General features: G+C 36.7%; 1 protein-coding gene across 4 annotated transcripts in view; it reads left to right on the top strand.

Moving 5' to 3' along the window:
* The window catches only part of NFATC1 (nuclear factor of activated T cells 1), a 141,725-nt gene that overhangs the window by 94,383 nt on the left and 33,593 nt on the right, over nucleotides 1-13,749 (top strand). The gene's annotated exons all lie outside the window — the stretch shown is intronic.

Raw genomic sequence — 13,749 nt, 5'->3', positions numbered from 1 at the left:
GGGAGTTGAAAATATATAGAAGACAAACTTTTCCCGTGCCTGCTTTAAAAAAACCAGGCATCAATCAATCAAGTTGCCCAGAGAAAAAAAAAGAGGTTAGTTATATGCACATGCTGCCTTGTAACTTTCTCTTTCAGTTATTGGCAGGAAGTATTTTCAGTACTCTAAGGAGAAAAGAAGACAACTAAAGTATATTTAGTAATTAGACAAACTTCAAGTTGAGGCTGTATGCAGCTCATAAGCTGCTGATTACTGATCCTGGTCTAAGAGTTCAATTCAATCTTCCCCCAAAGCTGCAGAGACCATAAAAGTAAATGTCCCCAGAGTTCAATGATTGGTTACAATAAAAGCTATTCTTAGTCATTATCCCACAAACCAAGTTGTCAGCTATTTAGGCGACAACTCAGAATCCATTGTCTCAGGGACGAAGGCACCAATATTTTAAACAGAATCTCACACATGGTGATTCGTGCAGCACAGTTCTTTTCGTTCCTGCCTTAAGCCATTAAAAAACCCTTTGTGCATTTTTAAGATAACAGGTTTATGAGATTTGTCAGGATAGCTTCCATCATTGCAAGGACTATAGCATTGAATAAAATCTACTCACATCCACATTTCCATGGTCAAAAACCTTTGAAAAACTTTCACTTGTTTGCAAGGGAGAGAATTGAAAAAGAACACCGTTCGGAAAAATAGTCCACAGAAATAGAGTATGTATACAGTATTGGAAAAGAACATATGTTTGACATATGTATCTTTAAAAAGCTGCATCATAAGAGCTGATGTTAGAAAGGAGCACCTGAGTAATTTTCACGTATTAGTAAAACGGGCAGCATAGAAATTCAATAAATAAAAAAATAAAATTTCTATTACTTTCTCAGGAATTTTAGACTTACATTTGTGTATGAGAGAGGAGTTAGTTATATTAGCAAAATTTGACCAACAGTAAGAATAAAAACTATACATAACTTTACCTTTTGGAAATCATTTGTATATAATCTTTTCCTACACAAAAGCTCAGTTCATTGATGGGAGCAAAAGAACCCAACTAAATAGTCAGGTCCTTTTGCTTTGAAGACAGATGTCCCAATAATAAATCTTAATTCCCCCAAATATATTGTGATATATAAACATAAATACAGTTTTATTTATGTACATGTACAAATGTGTGCAGAAATTCAGAATGCAGTGTAAAGTTTATTATACAGTACTAGCCAAAGAAGAGCCTTGGTAGTACAGTGGTCTAAGGCACCCTGTTATTAAGCTGGTTATTAAGACCAGCTGCCTGCAATTACTGCAGGTTCAAATCTCGCCAAGGCTCAAGGTTGACTCAGCCTTCCATCCTTTCTAAGGTAGGTAAATTGAGGACCCAGTTGTGGGGGCAATAAGCTGACTTTGTATAAATATACAAAAGGATGAAGGCTATTGCTGAGCACATTGTAAGCCGCCCTGAGTTTCCGGAGAAGGGCGGCATATAAATCAAATTAAAAAAAAAAAAAGAATTACCATACCGATCCAGCTCCACAAATTCTGGCGGAAAAGTTACAATGGAACAATTAGTATTTTTGAGGTTTAAGGATAGCTTAGTGGTTTTTGCATATATTCCACACAATGTTTGTACCGAGTTTTGTTCTCAGTATATCAGGTTTTCTTTATTCTTTCAGTTCTGCAAATCAGAGAAACCTTTTATCATTCACTGCACCAGTATATCATTGTGAAAATATGGTACCAAGACTGTCAGAATCAGGACTGCAAAACTTCACATAAACACTAGATGATAGCAAAGAATTAGAGTTTCCGATATGTTGCTGCTTCCATCCAGTGGGCATCTGGATCTTTGCAACCCCAATGAACCAATTTTTTAAAAAGTCTCTGCTTGGGTTTCTGTGCTTCTGGATATGTGTAAATAGTTTTTTTTTCCCCTTGCTTGTTTCTTAGCATATTGTATTATGTGTATTTTGTATTTTGTTTGGTTTTATTATACCACCTCTCAGAATCAGTTTGGAATCAGGTGGATCCTAAATTGAATACATTAAATTAAATCAAATCAAATCACAACCTCATTTGCAGTTTCACACATGCATGAAATATATAAAATGCATATGCATGAAATCTTATTTGGATGTTGTGCTTTAATGGATACTCAATTTCCCCACTATTTGAGTAAATCAAGAGTTTACTATATAAAAGCATATTAAATACACGAGTGTATTTATCAACAGGACAGAAGAAAACTGCTTTGGTGAAAGTTACTGTTATAAGTGATTTTTCATATTGTAAGCTGCCCAAATGTCTATGGAGATTCTCAGTCATCCAGGTCATGGTTGTCCCAAAGGTGCTTTTTTCAAGAGGGAACTGGACTTTCTGTTTTTTTCTTTGAAGACGTTTCGCTTCTCATCCAAGATGTTTGAAACAGGCTGCTCTGCAGCCTGGTAGTGGGCCGTGACCAGGGGGTTGGGGACCCCTGACTTAGAAGCACTGTTTTGTTGAAAAAAATCTATAGTATAATATTGAGTCACCAAGACTTTATTTTGAAATTTAGTGAGCTTTTTAAAATATCTTTTTCCACTCAACACCTCTGTTTTCTGGAGGAACAGTATGAATTCTTCCTTTGCTGTTTACCCATAAAATGCAGATCACTCCTTTCCATTGATCTATGCCTAAACCACAAATATAGTCCCTTCCAGATGTGCTGCTGGACTTCTTTATCACAGAATTCCCTGTTGGGATGATTGTTGGCCAGAGTGGTGAGGAGTTCTGAGAGTTTATACCACACTTTTAAAGAGATAGTTTAGCAAAGCTGATTTACAGCTTTGGGAAGCCCCATTTCGGGGGGGGGGTGTTGCTCCCTTCATCATGGTGTTAATACCTCTCCCTTGCCATTACTCTGCTGGCATTGATTTCAATATGACAAAGAGTAGATTCACTCCCACATCTGTAGACGTGGGATGAAGAACTGAAGAGTAGAACTACAAAGTTATTTTCTCCAGACTGGCTAGAAGAACAGGCAACAGTATCCCTTCGTAATGCTTGATTTTAATGCCAATCATTTTGATAAATTGCTACTATAATAATGAGTCACACTAGATCATTCACTTTTAAAATTTCACGAATGTGAAGGTAGGTTGGTTCCTGATTTTTTAAAACGTCTTTTGCAACCAACATCTGTTTTAAAACTCATATTTAAAGCCAAGTAAAACCACTCATTCTGCTTTAAACCCTGTGCCAGCCACATGATTGACAGTGAGAAGAGTGCCAAATATATTTTTCCAGATAACAATACTTTCTTTTTCAGTTGTTTGTAATTTTGTCTGTCAATATCCATTTTTACTAAATACTGAGAGTCTCATTCTTCCATTTGATATTCTGGTCTTACGCCAGCATTATACTATTTATCACCAGACCACCTCAATGATGGTTATAAAAATTCATGAAGTGATGCATGAAGCATCAAAGCAATTGACCCAAGATACAGCAAATGTTATAACAGTTTTATACTAAAGAACAAACTTACAATTATTACAGTTAAAACCTCAAAGATCTCTTGGAAATTAGCAAAAGTCATGTTAAAAATGAAGCAAGAAGCTACCCATCTGAATTTTTGAGATATTTAGGTATTTGAGGTATTTTGAAGTTGAATTTAGACAATCTGAACTAGTCATATACAGTATTTATATACAAAATGTGATGTGTGAATGCCAATAAATAGACACAACTGGAAACAATTTCCCTTGCTGTATGTGTGTGTGTAATTTTCTCACCTGCTTTGTTCCTACTTACTTTTCTCCATAGGATCCCATTTAATCATAATGTCTGTGGAGATTCTCTGTCATCCAAGTCATGGTTGTCCCAAAGGTGCTTTTTCAAAAGGCAACTGGACTTTGTTTTTCCTTGAAGATGTTCAAGGAAAGTTCTTCAGTTCTGACTTCAGTTCTTCCATCCTCCACCATTCATTCAGTCAGAACTGAAGAAGGTTCTTGGATGAAAAGCAAAACGTCTTCAAAGAAAAACAAAGTCCAGTTACCTTTTGAAAAAGTACCATTTAATCATAATATTGAGAATAAGTCCCAATCTATTTCAGTAGTAGCAAAAAATATTTATATATTTAGAATGAAAGGTTTCATTTATTATTTTTGTTATAATACTATTCCCAAAATTACCTCTACTGTAGGTTCAAAAGGGAATAGAGGGTAGTTGCTGGAGCACAGAGATGGTAACACCTGAAGGTCATTCTCTGCTATCATGATTGAGTTGTATTTCAACCATTGAATCCCCCTGTTCTGCATAATGATATATTATTTCAGAGGACCTGAAGAAGGAAACAGCACCTATTTGGCCTGATACAGCCTACTAACACTGATTTCAGCTGAAAAGTACTGAAAGACTGTTTAGATTTAGCATCTTGTTGTTCAGATAACATAGTTTCCCACTGAGATTTTCACCCTTAGAAAATATAAAATGATATGCAACCATACATTTGAACTTCAGCTAATAACAATCCCTCTCCAAAAGCATAAATAATCAAGTCATTTGGCATGTCCTCCTTTGTGAAACTGAAATTTCAACTACATTTAGCATGTGTGGGTATGCAAAAATAAAAGGGGATTTCATTTATAAAGCTGAACCTGACCTTTCAATTTTTAGAGGTAAGTTTCTGCATTGCAGAAAGAAAGTCATCATGATTCTGAGGATGCTTCTGAAAATAGTGATCAGAAGTCAATTTTGTCAGAATTGGGCACGACTTCCTGTTTTGTAACTATAATTATCTCTTGACTATTTGCAGTGATAGTTCTCTAGTGATGACATTTAAGAGACTTTTTCACATCCTGCCTCCACCCACTATATTTCGTTTTCTAAACCAGCACATTTTGGTAGCTTAAAGTAAGGCAGCCTTTCCAATTGATACTTCCAGATTCATTGGATTGTACTTCACATAATTCCCATGTAGGTGGACTGAGAACTACAACGAGATGTAGATAAAGCATATCTGGAATTTTCTGGGTTGAGTAAGCTGAATTAGAGAAAAATAATGAAACTGCAATACAGTGTGCTTTACTCCCTTTGTTGTAATAACCATCTCCATTTTTACTATTAACCTCCTGGCCAGATTTAACTTAAATATTCATGCAAAGTTGAACAAATTCTTTAAAATTTCTGGGTCAGCAAAATTTGCTGTCAGGCGGCAGGAGAATAATCTTACAAAAATTGTAAAGGCGATAAGAGTGTGAGGCAATTGGATATCTAACTCAAGAATAATACCCTAAGGTAGAAGCTTGTCCACCCCAAGGATAAACTGAGACACACACATAGACACAAACTGAGCAACATGCAGTACAATGCAGTGAGCCATGTGCAGATCTGTATATTGGGGAAACAAAACAACCATTCATAAACACATAGCACAACATAGGAGAACAAACTGATCAGGACTAGATTCAGCAGTCCATCTGCATTTAAAAGACAAAAACCACTATTTTGAAGACAGCAAAGTCCAATTTTGGACAGAGAGGACCGCTGGTTTGAAAGAAGGGTCAGAGGCCATCTATGTCAAAATTAAACAGCCCTCTCTCAACAGAGGGAGAAGGATACGACATCATCTATCTCCAATCTACAACACAGTACTTTCAACAGTTCCAAAAAGGCTCCACATCCATTTGCACCACTCAGGTGACCCTAATGACACAGATGAACCTCCAGGTGGCCTTAACAACTCAGTAAAAGAATGCAAATGACCAGCTGTCTGAAAGGAGTATAAATCCTTCCATTCCCCACCATCCAGCCAAAGTCTAAAGAAGCTTCTTGGATTAGAAGTGAAACATCTTCAAAGAAAAACCAGAAAGTCCAGTTGCCCCTTGTTTAAGATTTATGGACTTCAACTCCCAGAATTCCCCAGCTAGTTAAAGTCCACAGGTGCTCAAGTTGCCAACCTTGGACACCCCTGTTTTAGATGAAGTTTATTAAGTATTGACCAGGCTTTTGAAACCAGTGGTATTAAGACATTTTTATGCGTTTACGGTGTTTTAAAATCAGATAGTAATAGTATCACTAGTGTCAGGATCAACAATTCAGACTGTCTATGATTACCTGAATAGAAATGATTTGCAATTGACTTTCATTTTTTCTTAAATGAAGTTTGCAGATGTATGGCTCCTAAAATGTGTCTGTAGTCTGTTCGTGTATTTTCTACATATGGAAGATGACATTTCTGGCATGTAAATTATGCAGGGGATTTTTATTTGATGTAGTAAGTTCTGCCAATTGTACTACTTTGGAAGGTAGCAGGCTTTAAGCACAGGCTATACATTTATAATTTAAGATAGTTTAAGTACTACTGTCACTGGTAATCTGCACAGATGTAAAGGTTGGCAGAACGTTATGCAAAAATTTATAGTTTGCTTTCAATTAGATTTGGCTAAAAATGATTCACTTTTGCTGATTGCCAGGTGGCATTTAAGTGATATGAACAGTAGATTTTTGTTGTTGTTGTTGACTGATTCCTCTTTTTTTTTAAATGAATGTTTTGGTTATGGTTGTGTGATATTTTTTTAATGATACGTGCAGCAGATGTTCTATGCTAAAGGTATTTTTATTCGTTCTTTTTCTATATTTGTTGTAGATTCATTGGATCTTGAGAGCCAAAGTGTAGGTAATATTCTTCTTTATGTAATTGGGTTGATAGGATTTCCAACTTAGATAGGTCTGGACATAGGTAGATTTGTTGTACTTCCCAAAATATTTCAAGCAGCATAACCAGCATTGAGATTTCTGGAAGTTGAAGTCTGTATCTGTGGAGGATACTGTGATTGGGAAAAGCTGCTATAAGGAGATATGAAGTAAGATATTACTGCAATCAAATTAAAATGCTTGATTGTGAATATCACATTATTGGTACCTTTGTGAATAAGTGATTATCTTTTTTATAACATCAAAGTTTTTTAAAAGTCAATACATAAATATATTTTCCTACATGAGATAAAGAGGCTTCTGATTAGTAATTTACTGTTCTTGGCCTTTTTAGTTGTTCTAGTTTCTTTTTCTTTTTTTCTTTTTTTGGTAAAAAGTAAAGTCTTTCAGAAATGATGTGAATTAACAAAAAAAAAAAAAACCAGCTGTCATTTTGTGACTGTTAGGAAATGCATGACATTATTCTCTGCACAGTTTGGATTAATGACTGAAACTGTAGTTCAACTGGAAAAATAGTTCAGTATTTTCATCAGTTCAAGATTCTAGTTGCTTGATTAAACAGTCTTTCTAATGGATTTCTATTACTGCCTGTAACAGAATTCAGTTTATAGATGGTTTCCTATCAAGAATCAAATGGCCAGTGACCACTTTCCACAGCTGTTCTATCTGAGTTGGTCTAAGACAAAAAAGGGTGACTTTTTCAGCTGACACTGATCTTACCTTAGTTCCGTGATGGCGAACCTATGGCACCCATGTCAGAGGTGGCACGCAGAGCCCTCTGCTGGCACGCGCGCAGTCGCCCCATATCAGATCTCCATGGCGTTTCTTTCATGAGCTTCTATTTCCCTGCAAATGACGAAACAGAAGCTCACGAAAGAAAAAGATCTTTACCTCTTGCTGTGCTGCCAGTGTTAGGATGCCCCACCTCCCGCCGGCCAGCTGATCTTCGGGTCTCTGCTGTGCATGCGTATGTCTGTGCATATGTGCATGCGCGAGCACCTTTCAGTTTGGCCATGCGCACGCTGTTTGGGTACTCAGTGTCCAAAAGGTTCGCCAACACTGCCATAGTTAATCATAAGGTGAAGAGAAAGTCATTTGGTGTTTTTTCCTCATTCTCCTGGGGATTTGGCTAAATAAGAGGCTTGCATTGAGCAACAAAGGCATTTGAGGCAATGTTTTTCTTGATGGCAATCTGGCTAATTTTCTTAGAAAGATATTTTGGCAACCCACTCTAAAGTAAGTTCTTCATATTACTCAGGAGGAAAAAGGTAAACAACAGCTTAATATAGTAAACAGTTTTGTAGCCTCTACAAAAATTATAAAGCAGGTGATTACTCTCCCAGCCATTATTATGAGACAAAAATAGTATGTAAAAATGCCTAAGGTTTATTAACAAGCAAGAAGCAAAGCTCATCTGCAAAGGCTGCTGGTGCTTCTAGAAATAAAGTCAAACCTAGTGGAAATTATATCCAGGACTTCGGAAAGGCATTCTGAACATTCCGCATGTAAAACCAATTTACAATGACAATTTACAATGACAATTATTCCTTGGGGACTACTGTACATTTTGGTACAGGTAAATTTTCATTGTGACTTCCTGTCTCCATAAAGGAAATAGAGATCTTCAAAAATAAAGCATTAATTAAAATCAATTAATCAAAATGGTAAAATTCCAGTCCTCACCAGACTTTATTTCTACCAATAATACAAGAGAAATCACACACACACTCTTTAAATTAGAGTTCTATAGCTCTGGTATCCATAGATTTGATTGCTCTGTACACAAAGATCACTTTGTGGTCTTACAACTTCTTGTTGAGAAATCTTCTTAGGAATCACAGTGCCATCTTTTTGTGAGTTTCATTGATCTAATTCCTTTGATTGAATCACGTTAAATGAATGTAATCATTCCCTGCTTTCCCCAGTGCATTTGCTAAGGTCATTAAATGCATATGAGGTATCTTAGGGTGGAGAAGAACATGCAGGACCTAGTGCTGGAGCAGGCCATCCAAGGCCTCCCCCGATCCCCTGAGATACCTCATGCTCTCCTGGGGTCCCCACAATTGCTTCCCCCCTCTCCACAGACTGCCTGCTTGCTAGCGTCTAATGAGACAAAGGAAACCAGCTCTGTGTTGATTGGCTGCCACGCCCCAATCCCTGAAACTGCTCAATCGAACTAGCCAGTCAACAGCAAGCAGGAGGCTGCTCAGCGCAGGCCAGGCTGGGCCCAAACTATGCCTGCAGACCCTCATGGCAGAGAAGCCAGTCTTTTATTCAGATGGGCAAAGCTGTTTTCTTTACATCTCACGTTCTTACAGCTTCATCGGCTTCTCTGTCATGTGGATCAGCCTCTTCTGGAACTCTTCGAAAAGTAAGTATAGTTAAGCCATGGGAAATGGGGCAGGGAGGAGTAAGTGGAATACAGGACACTAAGCAAAGCAAGCCTGTGGAGACCCAGCGGAGCAGGTTAGGGGGGGAAATAGGTAGGGAGCATGTTGCAGTGTCTCTGTGATTGGTCAAGGGTGAATGACCACTGTGGTGCTGCAACATATGTAACTTCAGAACAGGTCATAAATACTTTTTTGGGGGGGGTCATACTTTTGAACGGTCGCTAAGTCTATTGTTGTAACTCGAGGAATACCTGTATTCTATGAAAGAAAGTCATATTCTCAATAATGAAAGTGCTTTTTTCATATAAAATAATCATATTCAGTCTCCTGTACAGATCATATATTGCCCCAGCAGCACTTTAATTAATTAACTTTTTTAATGTTGTCATGTCATAGAATGGGCATGACTTGGTTCCAACTTTGTTTAATTTTTATATGAATACTTCGGAAGTTTCAGTGGAATCTGAAGACTTCCATGACCCTAAACAGGCTGGTGTACATGTGTCTCTCTTATCATATGTCGGTGATTCTGTTCTGCTGTCCCTATGCAATTAGGATTGCTCTTACTGCTAAGGACTTTTTGCAATTCTGTTTATTAATAATAAGCTATTAATAAATGGATAGTGGATCAGAAGCACATTAAGCGATTATACCAATATAAATATTTAGCTATCCATTTCCAGTATAATTTGAATTGGAGTATACCCAGGTCATCAAGACTATCACTAGCCAGAAATATATTAAGTGCTTTCTTGTAGTTTCATTATTCCAAAGGAGATCATTTCAGATTTTTCATTCAAAGATTTTATCCTAACTTCTTTATGGGGCTTCCTTGTGGGTACAGGATATCACAAATGAGCTGCAAAGAGTGCAATCTATTTCTCTTAGAGCAATTATGAGGTTTCCTAAGTGTGTAGCTTATTCTGCTTTGTGTTGTAGATTCATTCAGTGCATTAAGCTAATTTCATCCATTTTAAGAATTAGATTCCCATTGTAAAGTTTACTGCATTTCATGCTTGGCCAATAAAAAAATGTTTGTCATATTATTTATAAGTTCATTTATCATATGGAAACTTATATGAATCTATTTTTTTATTTATCTTTATTATTTAAGTTTAACATTAGCTTAGCATTTTCTATTGTGTATTTCACATTTCATTACCGTGTTTCTCCAAAAAAGACGACCCACCTTGAAAAGAAGTCCTATCATGTTTTTGAGTGCATGTGATCAAATTAATCCCCACCCACAAAATTAGCCCTAATTAAGACCCCACCCACCCCAAGGTGCAGGGGGTAGGGTGAGGCACACAGGTAAAAAATAAGATAGGGTGGGAATGGTGGGGTGGTGCTCCCCTATTTACCAGGCCTCGCACACCCAGACACCTGCCTTGCCTTCTTCTGCAGCTGCTTGCCGCCACTCATATGCATTGCCCCAGCCTCCGTTTCGCCTTCAGATGCCTGCCAGAAGGCATCTGTAGCCGATAACAGAGCTTTGGATCAATCCAGAGCTCTATTATCAGCTGCAGAGGGCTTTGCTCCGGTTCGATCCAGAGCTGAGTTATCGGCTGCAGATGCCTTCCGGCAGGCATCTAAAGGCAAAACAGAGGCCAGCGTGATGTGTGCGAGTGGTGGCAAGAGGCCGCAGAAGAAGTGGGCCAGCAGCGGACTCCTGCTGGGAGGGCTGTCGGTGCCACCGCCGCAAGGTGAGTCAATAATTAGAGCCCTCCAAAAAGAAGGCCTAGCCATTTTGGGGGGGGGATCAAAAGAAAATAAGACCCGGCCTTCTTTTTGGAGAAACACGGTATATTCCCAAAACACATGCATGTAAATTCTTTGATGTGTTGGATTATCAATTTTTGTATTAGTACCTATATCAGACAAGTGAGATGTTGAATTGTGTTGGATTGCGGATACAAACAATAGAGAAGGTATCATTTGTTAAAATTACAGGAGCCTGTCCATACTCCCCACAAAGCAGAACCTGCCCTACCCCTTGCATATCCATTCTCTTCTTTATTCAATGTCTGATCTTCATTCTTCACTCACTTCTGATTCCATTCTGTGTCATGTTTTTCTAATCAGAAAAAGGTTAATTTCCATAGAACAATTTAGGAGGTTGTGTTTGGGGTACAGTGGGAAGAACCGGACAAAACAACATATTGTAAACATTAGGGTGATACATATTTCCATGCTTGGAAAACTTCCTTAAAAGAATATAAAATGTAGGTTCCATTTACCCCTTGCATTGTTACATGAATAATGTCTTACAATAAAAAATGAATCAGTTCTTCTAAGACCTATTAACAACCTAATGCACATTTTGGCTTCATTAATTGCTCATAAGCAAGTAAGCTGCGCCAGGTTTCTCCTCCAAAAGAACCTCTGTTTCCAGGCCTCTACAATGTCCTGTCTCTTTCGTAATTTTTGAACAGCTAAACATTTTAACAGCAACTGAGAAGCTCTTCATAACTAAATTATTTAGGAAGAAATAGTAATTGTAAAAGCTCAGAATAAATGACTTCAAAAGATAATGATGCTTTACAAAGATTCTAATAGAAGATAATTGAGGCAAGATATAGTACTTTAGTATCAATTTTAAGTAAAGAGAAGTTCTAATTTCCTCTAACATGTTTAGTTGCTGAGAATGGCTAATACCAGTGACAACTCCTGATGCAAAAAGCTAACTACTTTTGGTGTCTTTGGTGTCCTAAAATATATGCCTTATTTTTCACTCATCCTAACAACCATGAACCAGAACAGGACCTATGTATTACAGAAAAATGAAACTGGATTTAAAACTCATATTTAAAAAAATCTCCCACTTGTTTTCCTTCAATGAAAATGTTTTAAGTTTTTCATTAAGATTTTATGAACCCATCTTTTACTAGTTCACAACTTTTCATTTCAAACACAATAAATGGAATATCTCTCCTCATATCCAAGTATGCATAGAAGTGTATTGTCTTTATGAACTGGTCTTGATATGAGGTCTTCATATGGGATCCTCTCAATAAAAGCAACAATTTATAGTTGATGTTGCTTCAAACATATGGTTCTAGTATTAAATTGATTGATAATATAAAAGAAACTAGGTACCTATTTATGTTAAATGTAAATAAAATATTTAGATTAAGAGAATATATATATATATATGATATACTAGGAATATATATATAAGAGATAGATTAAGATAAGAAAGAGAAAATGTATAAATATAAATTACTGATGTGAAGATGTTGAGAAGAAGATGTAAATATCTATTTTTGTTTGTTTTGTTTGTAGGTTTATTTCTTTGTATTAAAAAAAGTTCAATAAAAATTATTTTTAAAAAATTGATTGATAATGTGATACATGTGTTAGCCTAAAACCATCATAGTTATTGTGTATTAAATCTTAATTAATTTGATATGCTAAAATATTATTATTAATACCTAAAATTAGGGCAGTATACTAAAATCTAACAGAGTTCAGGATAATATAAAGATCATGGAATGTCTGGAGCAAATCTTGTCTCCCATTTGTCATTTTTAAATTTTGAACAAAAAAATCATTAATATGTAAAGAAGTTGTTATTCGCCATTTTTATTGAGACTATGCCTCTGAGAAAATCTTGTTCAGTCATTTCAGCAAAGTATTCCCAAATGTGAAGCATTCCAGGTATCCTGAATTTAATTTTCCAACATCCTAGTTAATGAGGCGAATGACTATGGTAGTTGAGGATAATAAGCATATTATATCCAGGAGACAAGTGGTTAGCTAACTCTAAATTTGAATAATGATTATTTTTTATAAAATAAAATAAAACAATACCATTGAAAATAAATATATAGATATGTCTTAGACTATATATACTAAAGTGCTAATTTGATGTAATGGTTAATAAGGCATCAGACTAGAAATCAGGAGACCATGAGTTCTAGTCCTGCCTTAGGCGCAAAGCCAGTTGGGTAAATCTGGATTAGTCACTCTCTCTCAGCCCCAGGAAGAAGAAAATGCAAACTACTACCAAATCTTGCAACAAAAACAAAAAACAAAACTGTAGGCAATTGTCCAGACAGTTGCCAGCAGTCAAGACTGACTTGAACCCCCCTAAATAAATAAATTACTATATCACTTATAGTAATGTTTATCTCACTTTGAAGGTAAAAATCTGATATTAATCTGCTGATATTATTCTAAATATTACATGCACGAATATGTTTTTTAAATTTTTTCAAAATATTTCCATTTAAGGATAATATAAAGATTCCAGTGAGAAAAATATTTACATAATAGTTAGAATTTCATCTGGGTATAAGCAAGACCTGGGCTTATGATGGCATGCGTGCCAGACATGGCATGCAAGCGCCTTCTCTGTGAGCATGCATGCCATCGTCCCAGCTCAGCTCCAATCATGTTTCTCCATCACGTTTCACTCAATCAGTTCCAACTTGTTGCAAAAGAAAAAGATCTCATGAAATTGGAATTGATTGATTGAACTTTTTCACTCATGCGCATCACAATGGGGTAGGTGGGATTGCGTCCTCCTCCTGAAGCCCATTACAACGCGGTGCCACAATGCGACCCATGTGGCTCTTTCACCCCTCTGCTGCAGCTCCCTTTGGCCCTGTCATGGCAAAGGAATGAAAAAGTTGTTGCCCTGTCACGGCAGTGGCGATGGCCAGAGCCTTAGTGT

Source organism: Pantherophis guttatus, chromosome 3 (genome assembly GCF_059756535.1).
Source record: "Pantherophis guttatus breed Tessera chromosome 3, ASM5975653v1, whole genome shotgun sequence".
Taxonomy (NCBI): domain Eukaryota; kingdom Metazoa; phylum Chordata; class Lepidosauria; order Squamata; family Colubridae; genus Pantherophis; species Pantherophis guttatus.
This window is presented reverse-complemented; position numbering and strand designations above follow the sequence as displayed.